The sequence below is a fragment of the Tachypleus tridentatus genome, chromosome 10, assembly GCF_004210375.1.
Source record: "Tachypleus tridentatus isolate NWPU-2018 chromosome 10, ASM421037v1, whole genome shotgun sequence".
Classification (NCBI taxonomy): Eukaryota; Metazoa; Arthropoda; class Merostomata; order Xiphosura; family Limulidae; genus Tachypleus; species Tachypleus tridentatus.
Window position 1 is genome coordinate 110,970,146 of NC_134834.1, and position 9,199 is coordinate 110,979,344.

General features: G+C 29.9%; 1 protein-coding gene across 2 annotated transcripts in view; it reads right to left on the bottom strand.

Annotated features, from left to right (window-relative positions):
- The window catches only part of LOC143230085 (homeobox-containing protein 1-like), a 53,845-nt gene extending 47,552 nt beyond the window's left edge, over positions 1-6,293 (bottom strand). The window contains exon 1 of one of the 2 annotated variants that reach the window (XM_076463122.1): positions 6,251-6,293. The gene's annotated coding sequence lies outside the window, so the exon portion shown is untranslated. The remainder of the gene's footprint in view (positions 1-6,250) is intronic. The other variant, XM_076463120.1, reaches the window with a different exon arrangement.
- Between the last annotated feature and the right edge of the window lie 2,906 nt (positions 6,294-9,199).

Consider the following 9,199-nt stretch of genomic DNA (forward strand, 5'->3'; position numbering starts at 1 on the left):
CACCTGTAATTACTTATGCCCCTGTTTGATTTTCTTATTATTATTTATAGTTTTTGCTTTCATAGCACAAACAACCACAAATTCCAGTACAACAGGAAATACAAGACACACAGTCATGTATCACACAGCCAAAACAACCTGAAGGTCAAAATGCGTGCTATTTCAAAGTAACTTAAGAAATACACAAATTGTAAAAATTTACTATTTTTACTGAAGTTTTCCTTTCTTTTTTTTCTCTTTTCAATGAAAGTATTACATACTTTACTTGATAGAAAAAAACATACATAATTTGTTACCTTGATAGATCTTTTCAACTTACAATGGTGTAAGTATAAGCCACATGTGCAAAGTTATTTAACAAAAGTTGATGAAATCTAACAATTTTGTGCACACCTTAACAAGAAAAGTCACGTCAGCTCTTGATCTGACATTTTAAATACTGCTTCACCTACAAGAACAAATGGACCATTTTTAGATTTTGTCTCTCAAACTAAAGACAGCTGACTTACAGCAACAAAACTATAAGGTGAAATAACATGCAGATACTTAAGTAGTGGTTAGGCCAAGCAAACTTAATTAGATGTGTCTAGCTCAAGCTTTCAAAATAATCATACATGTGGATAGTTATTATTCACTGCCAACTTTAAAGCACAAACTTAATAAATCTTATGAATTAGCTACAACATATATAATGATGTTAAACACACTTTAAGATAATTTCATAACCTTTAGTAAGTTTGTGCTTTAAAGTTGGCAGTGAATAATAACTATCCATATTTATGATTATTTTGAAAACTTGAGCTAGATACATCTAATTAAGTTTGCTTGGCCTAACCACTACTTATGAAATTATCTTAAAATGTGTTTAACATCATGTGATATTAGCTAGAACATATATAATAATGCTTGTTACAACTGTACCAAGTGCACCTAGGTGATGATAAAATGTTAAATTAGATTCTACAGTATTATTATATTTTAAATAATCTAGTTAGTTCTGTAAAGTATAGATCTGTTTCAAATAACAGGGTTGCAATCCTAAAGCTAGCATTACTTACTATCAAGTGTCTCTTTCTTACTTGCTATCATTTATTGGCGAGTACTGATAAAATGTCATGATATCCAATCAAAAACATATTACGTTTAAAAAAAAATGGTGCACCCAAAAAAGGATTGAATGTATGATTTACAGGACTGAACTCAAAAGTGAATGTTAAACTGGTAGCTACACTACTAGTGTTGATAGTAATTTTACAACAAAGATAAATTCATTAGTTAGTTATACCACAGTATAAATGGTGCACCCAAAAAAGGATTGAATGTATGATTTACAGGACTGAACTCAAAAGTGAATGTTAAACTGGTAGCTACACTACTAGTGTTGATAGTAATTTTACAACAAAGATAAATTCATTAGTTAGTTATACCACAGTATAAATGGTGCACCCAAAAAAGGATTGAATGTATGATTTACAGGACTGAACTCAAAAGTGAATGTTAAACTGGTAGCTACACTACTAGTGTTGATAGTAATTTTACAACAAACATAAATTCATTAGTTAGTTATACCACAGTATTTTGTGTTACCAACAATCATTCTTCCAAAGATGAACAAAAACTGTGGCCTGGCTAACACCATTTTTTGCACTTCGGGTGTTTTTGATGAAATGTACATAAAAAGAGAGAGTATCTTGGAGAATTTACCTTGAATTTTTTTTGTCATCCTGTTTCCCACTGTGTAAACTTTAGTAATTATGATCAAAGCTTTTTAATATTAGAAAGGTAATTTCTGAATAATTTTACACAAACCTCAACACATAAATACAACAACTTTATAGTTTCACTATAATTTGACTATGATCTCAACATGTAAATACAACAACTTTATAATTTTTGTGTAATTTGACTTTAATCTCAACATTTAAAGATCAAAACTTTAGTTTCTGTATAATTTCACTGATCTCAACATGAAAATCAACCTTATAGTTTCTACGATTTCACTCTAATTTCAAAGTTTAAACACCAAAAGTTCATAGTTTCTATACAATTTGACTCTGACCTTATCATATATATATATCACAATGGTCCAGTTTCTGTATAATTTGTCTCTCATCTCAACATTTTCATACCATAATTTTATAGTTTCTGTATAATTTGACTTGGATCTCAACATTTTCATCCATAACTTCATAGTTTCTGTATAATTTGACTCAGATCTCAATATTTAAGTACTACAACTTTATAGTTTCTGTTTGACTCAGATCTCAACATTTAAGTTCTACAACTTTATAGTTTCTCTTTGAGTCAGATCTCAACATTTAAGTTCTACAACTTTATAGTTTCTCTTTGAGTCAGATCTCAACACTTAAGTTCTACAACTTAATAGTTTCTCTTTGAGTCAGATCTCAACACTTAAGTTCTACAACTTTATACTTTCTCTATAATTTGACTCTGATTTCAACTTGTAAATACCATAACTATAGTTTCTGTATAATTTGACTCAGATCTCAATATTTAAGTACTACAACTTTATAGTTTCTGTTTGACTCAGATCTCAACATTTAAGTTCTACAACTTTATAGTTTCTCTTTGAGTCAGATCTCAACATTTAAGTTCTACAACTTTATAGTTTCTCTTAGAGTCAGATCTCAACATTTAAGTTCTACAACTTTATAGTTTCTCTTTGAGTCAGATCTCAACATTTAAGTTCTACAACTTTATAGTTTCTCTTTGAGTCAGATCTCAACATTTAAGTTCTACAACTTTATAGTTTCTCTTTGAGTCAGATCTCAACATTTAAGTTCTACAACTTTATAGTTTCTCTATAATTTGACTCAGATCTCAATATTTAAATACTACAACTTTATAGTTTCTGTTTGACTCAGATCTCAATATTTAAGTACTACAACTTTATAGTTTCTGTTTGACTCAGATCTCAACATTTAAGTTCTACAACTTTATAGTTTCTCTTTGAGTCAGATCTCAACATTTAAGTTCTACAACTTTATAGTTTCTCTTTGAGTCAGATCTCAACACTTAAGTTCTACAACTTTATACTTTCTCTATAATTTGACTCTGATTTCAACTTGTAAATACCATAACTATAGTTTCTGTATAATTTGACTCAGATCTCAATATTTAAGTACTACAACTTTATAGTTTCTGTTTGACTCAGATCTCAACATTTAAGTTCTACAACTTTATAGTTTCTGTATAATTTGTCTCTGATCTCAATATTTTAATACCATAGCTTTATAGTTTCTGTATAATTTGACTTGGATCTCAACATTTAAGTACTACAACTTTATAATTTCTCTGTAATTCGACTCTGATCTCACTTGTAAACCATAACTTTATAGTTTCTGTATAATTTGATTCTGACCTCAACTTATAAATACCATAAATTTATAGTTTCTCTTTAATTTGACTCATATCTCAACATTTAAGTACTACAACTTTATAGTTTCTGTATAATTTGACTCAGATCTCAATATTTAAGTACTATAACTTTATAGTTTCTGTTTGACTCAGATCTCAATATTTAAGTACAACAACTTTATAGTTTCTGTTTGACTCAGATCTCAACATTTAAGTTCTACAACTTTATAGTTTCTGTATAATTTGTCTCTGATCTCAATATTTTAATACCATAGCTTTATAGTTTCTGTATAATTTGACTTGGATCTCAACATTTAAGTACTACAACTTTATAATTTCTCTGTAATTCGACTCTGATCTCACTTGTAAACCATAACTTTATAGTTTCTGTATAATTTGATTCTGACCTCAACTTTTAATACCATAAATTTATAGTTTCTGTATAATTTGACTCTGATCTCAACTTGTGAATACCATAACTTTATAGTTTCTGTATAATTTGACTCAGATCTCAACACTTAAGTACTACAACTTTATAGTTTCTGTTTGACTCAGATCTCAATATTTAAGAACAACAACTTTATAGTTTCTGTTTGACTCAGATCTCAACATTTAAGTTCTACAACTTTATAGTTTCTCTTTGACTCATATCTCAACATTTAGAAATCACAACTTCATAATATCTCACTGTTATTTAAATTATTTATAGATATGTTACTATAATGATTGTTTTTCAATGTTAAAAAGTTCACAACTTAACCATTATAACACAACTTGTATAGTTTGAAACATGAGCTTTAAACTTACATAGTATTTACTATAATTAGTTATATAGCTCTCATGTGTTTGACATAAGTACTATCTTAAAAAAGCACTGAGAAGTTAACTTGTGATTTTATATTTTACATTGACTAGTATCACATAAAATAACCAATCAATGAAAGCTACAATTAAATCAGTTGATTGAAACAATTTGAGAATTTTGATTAAGCACCTAGTCAAAATATTGCTATTATTATTCAATATTATTTTTTATTAATCACAGTTGTTAAGTTTAGTCTGTTATTATCACCAAAAATAGCTAATCAACATTAGTGTTTCTCATTTTTATTGTTTTCAGTTATTCCAACTATCTAAGTCTCATGTAGAAATTATTTAATTGTAATAAATCAACAAGTCCATCACTGTACTATCAAATTATAGTAATCACCCACCTTTAATTAATTACATGCAATACTATAAAGAAAGTATACTATAGTTTAATGGTTAGACTAACTATTACTAAAGTAAGAACATTAGATTTACAATTAGATCTTTCAAGCATACAATCTGTACCTCAGACAGTTCACTTGAACTTTACTATGAGATGATTTGCTGACTGTGAGAATAAATGCCATGCATTCTTATAGTGTTACCAGTTTAACTATATGTTAATAATACAAATTACTTTTATATTTATTAAGCATTTTAACAGAAAATGTTTTGTTTACTGTTCTTTGTTCTAATTAGATCTTTGGGTTGCAATTTTAGTTTCTCTGCTTTAGTTAATACAGGTTTTAGTACATTACATTCAAACGTTACATTTACAGTTACTATATCATTGTTGGCATAACACCAACACAACTACAAGTCACTACATACACACCTGAAGTGACTGAGTTCACGAAATTATTGAATGGTAAATTTCAACTAATTTGTAAGGCCATGATAAGGAATAGTAGGTGACTTGATTAGACTTATTGATAAACCTACAAAGTACTTAGGTATTACGTTATTATAAAACTGTTTAATTATTACTAGATCTTTCTAAATCAGCATAGAAAAAACAACACATTCTGTATAGACATTATTATTAACTTTGGGACAGAGCAAGCTGCCTACTTAGTTCAAAACTACAAGTCAACCTGGTAATGTGAAGAGTTACATACATAAAGTTCATACATTATTGCTTAAAAAGATCAGAATACATTGTTTCATAATTCAGTACTCTTGCTGTTATCAATATTTTTAGCTGTAAACCCAACTCAAGGATCAGACAACCTAGAATATTTACTTTGGCTAATCCTACACATACACATTAAGCTAACAATTCAAAATAATCTTTATAATCAAGATATAACAATCAAAAACTGAGCATAATACAAATATATTAACTATTCTAAGTAATACCCTTACTGTTAATGAAAGTAAAAATAAAAAATATATTAGAGTATACTTTTCTTATGAAACACACATTAGCTGTGGCTTCATGTACTATCATACAAATTTCAATTTCTGTCTCATTTAACTGTTCACTTATTACTCAATTTCCATTCACAGACACAATTTCTAATTTGATTTGTGCAACATGAATATCAGTGTTTTTGTCACTACTTGTTCTTATTAAGTTAATTGCACTATTCAGTGTCACTAATACTAGTAGTACTATCTATAAATTGCAGTTTTAGGAAGCATAAATACATTTACAAATTTAGTGTAACTATCGTGTAAGTATAATAAATTCGATACTTGTTACTGAATAATGCGCTAAATAAACATAAGCATGGTCCTAATTAAACTGCGGCTAAGCCTAACTTTTATTTTACAAACAGCCAGGCATAACCGGCAGAACAGCAAATCGCTAATCTACTACACAATTAACCATCACAACCGACATCAGAACAGCCAGAGAACTTCTGAAGCCAGGCATATTAAACAAGGCATCACTTCTTCAGCTGTGTCATGTATATGCCAAAATAACATAAGATACAATATACCAGAAAACCGACTTTAACCTTATTATTCGTATGAAAGTACATTATAAAAGTACAAGTTTACAATATAATAATTAGGTTCATTGCAAAGACACAAAAAAAAAAAAAAAAAGGTTTACCTCATTTCAACCATTTCCAAACGGTAAAATAAACATCGCCCTCTACCGAATAAAGCTAAAAGTTACACACAGTGACAAGAAAAAAAACACATTTAAGATTTGAATGATCGTTACGCACAGTGAAGAGTTTTTGACATATGTAAATATACTTCAGAAAATACATCTTATTTTCTGGTTCAGTTTAGTTTTGTTAACGTTTCAGTGGTATTATAGTGTTTCATCAGAATTATAAACTCTAGACAAATATGGTAAAAGTTTAGCGTTATCAGAGGTTTACTAATCAAGACTCACAATAGTGCGTCGCGAGCCCAAGTGAAAAGTAAACACGCAGGCCTCAAATTACGCAGGCACTACCGAGAATACCAAATAGGACTCACTGAAACTCAATCATTGTGCTAGCTATACTTTAGATATTCAAGACCATCAAGATGTTAGCAATTAGCACCATTACCAAATCACAGCCTAGCAGAATCTGACATTATTGTTCCTTTTATTTTTCACACACCCAATTTAATTTTATGGAGCTAGTGTTTAATTTTCAAAACTCAGCCATCATCTCAATCTTTTTCCAGTTGCTTTCGAAATTAATATCACTACTTCTTTCATGTCCTCTCTACTAGCAATAGTATTCGTGGCTCAAAACAATACGTTTTGTATAGCTTATAGGGCTGGTTTCATCTAAACCAAAATTGAGATTTTAAATTTCCTTTAAGCTTTACAAGATAAATGATACCATTACTTTTGTTTTTGTGCAAACTTTCATGGAATTCTGACGAGTGTTTCTTGTAAGACGCTTGTATTTCTTTAAATCGCCAATATAAAAGTGTGGAATTTAGAATGGCATACTGTGTAAACACTCGAGACTTGCTAGGTTTAATTGTTTGTTGATAGTCATTATTTCTTTGTTCAAGTTAATTGATTTGTTTGTAACTTTAATTTATAAGTTTATTTTCCATACGCTTAAGCTTATGTACTAGTTCTAGCTATATAACTGTAGGCATTGTCTGTGGTTTTGACCAGAACTATTAATATTTTGACAGTTACTCATTTTTAAACAGTATTAACTTATTGTATGTATATTTGTTTGTTTTGGAATTTCACGCAAAGCTACTCGAGGGCTATCTGCGCTAGCCGTCCCTAATTTTGCAATGTAAGACTAGAGGAAAGGCAGCTAGTCATCACCATCCACCGCCAACTCTTGGGCTACTCTTTTACCAACGAATACTGGGATTGACCGTCACATTAAAACGCCCCAGCGGCTGAAGGGGATACGGGGAATCGAACACGCGACACTCAAATTACGAGTCGAACGCCTTAACTCACCTGGCCATGCTGGGCCTGTATGTATGTAATACCAACATTAGCGAGGATACTTTGTTGTTAAATATGTGTATACAAAAGTATACATACGGACCCAACCCTGATAATCAAACGTTGGTCTAATGAAATAAATAGCCTGTTCAAGAGATTAAAAAATTATTCTAAACAATTAAAGGCATTAGGTTCATGTAACAAGCCAAACACACATACAAAAAATAACGTCTTACTATACACTAAGTTTTATGCTTGTCAAAAGAAAGCGTTAGGGCAGTCCAGCTAGATTCAGCCCTCATACAGTGTCTATGAAATCAAGTATGGAATACATTAGTACACACCTGATTACAAAAGCTGGACCATTACCAGCTAAGGATTGTTAGTTCGAGGTTCATCAACTCTTATCACCACAACAATTCCTTTAAAATATTTTAGTTACGAACTCTGTATTATTTGAGCAAAACTTTTTGTCTTGCTGTTGTTGCAATATTTTAAAGCGTGTGTGATGAAGTTATTTTATTGGAGAAAAACTTATTTGGTTTATATTGATTATTTTAATTCTAATTCTTTGTATTGTTTCTTGGGTCGCACTATAGTGTAGTGTGACACTATTCTAATTTATCAACTAGGAAAGAATTGAAAGGTATTGTGTGTCTGTTGCCTGTTTACTGTCATTACAGTATGTAACAAAATTTTTATTTTTTCTTGTTCCTGAGCAGAAAGTGTTATTTTATAATTGCTTATACCTAAAGTAAATGGAAAATACCTATTTTTCTCTTCAAGATTTATTTTTGTGATCTAGGAGCGTATAACGAAGACGTGATGGGAGACTATATTTGGGGGCTGATACGTGAAAGTGATTTACATTACAGTCGTAAATCTCGAGAAATTACTCACTTTTAAACATTTTTATTGATTTTTGTATGACTTTAGTATAAATACATGTAAATCTTGATTCATATGTTGTTTTATTCAGACCTTATGTAAATGAAAATGTGCAAATTTGCCCGTTTTTACATAGAAAATAGATGAATTTCTAAATTTCATTATCCAGGTCACAAAAGCAAAGTTCGAAGGAAATAATGGCCATTTTCTGTACTTTTACAACATAAGCAATTAAGAAATAACACATACTATCCAGAAATAAAATTTGTGTTACATAGTGTTATTTAAGATTTGTCTAAATACACATTTGTTAATAGAGAATTCTATTTGATGTACAATATGAGTTAAATTGTAGTGTTTCACAAAAAGATATAATATTTAAAGAGCTTTGCTGTAGAAAAAAAAAAGCGAGTCCAAGAAAAAATTTATTTTACAAATAGCGACTGAAAGAAATGATATCAGATTACGAACAAGACAATCAGTATTGATGGATACATAGTTTAAAACTGCTTGCTTAAAAATGTAAACTATAATTGGTTTAAATGATTTTGTTATCATGCTTATCCGTTTTATTAACGGTAGCACAAGTAGTTCAGTAATACAGTGTTTTCACAGTCCATAACTGTTAATACAGTGTTCTCACAGTCCATAACTGTTAATACAGTGTTCTCACAGTCCATAACTGTTAATACAGTGTTCTCACAGTCCATAGCTGTTAAGACAGTGTTCTTACAGTCCATAGCTGTTAAT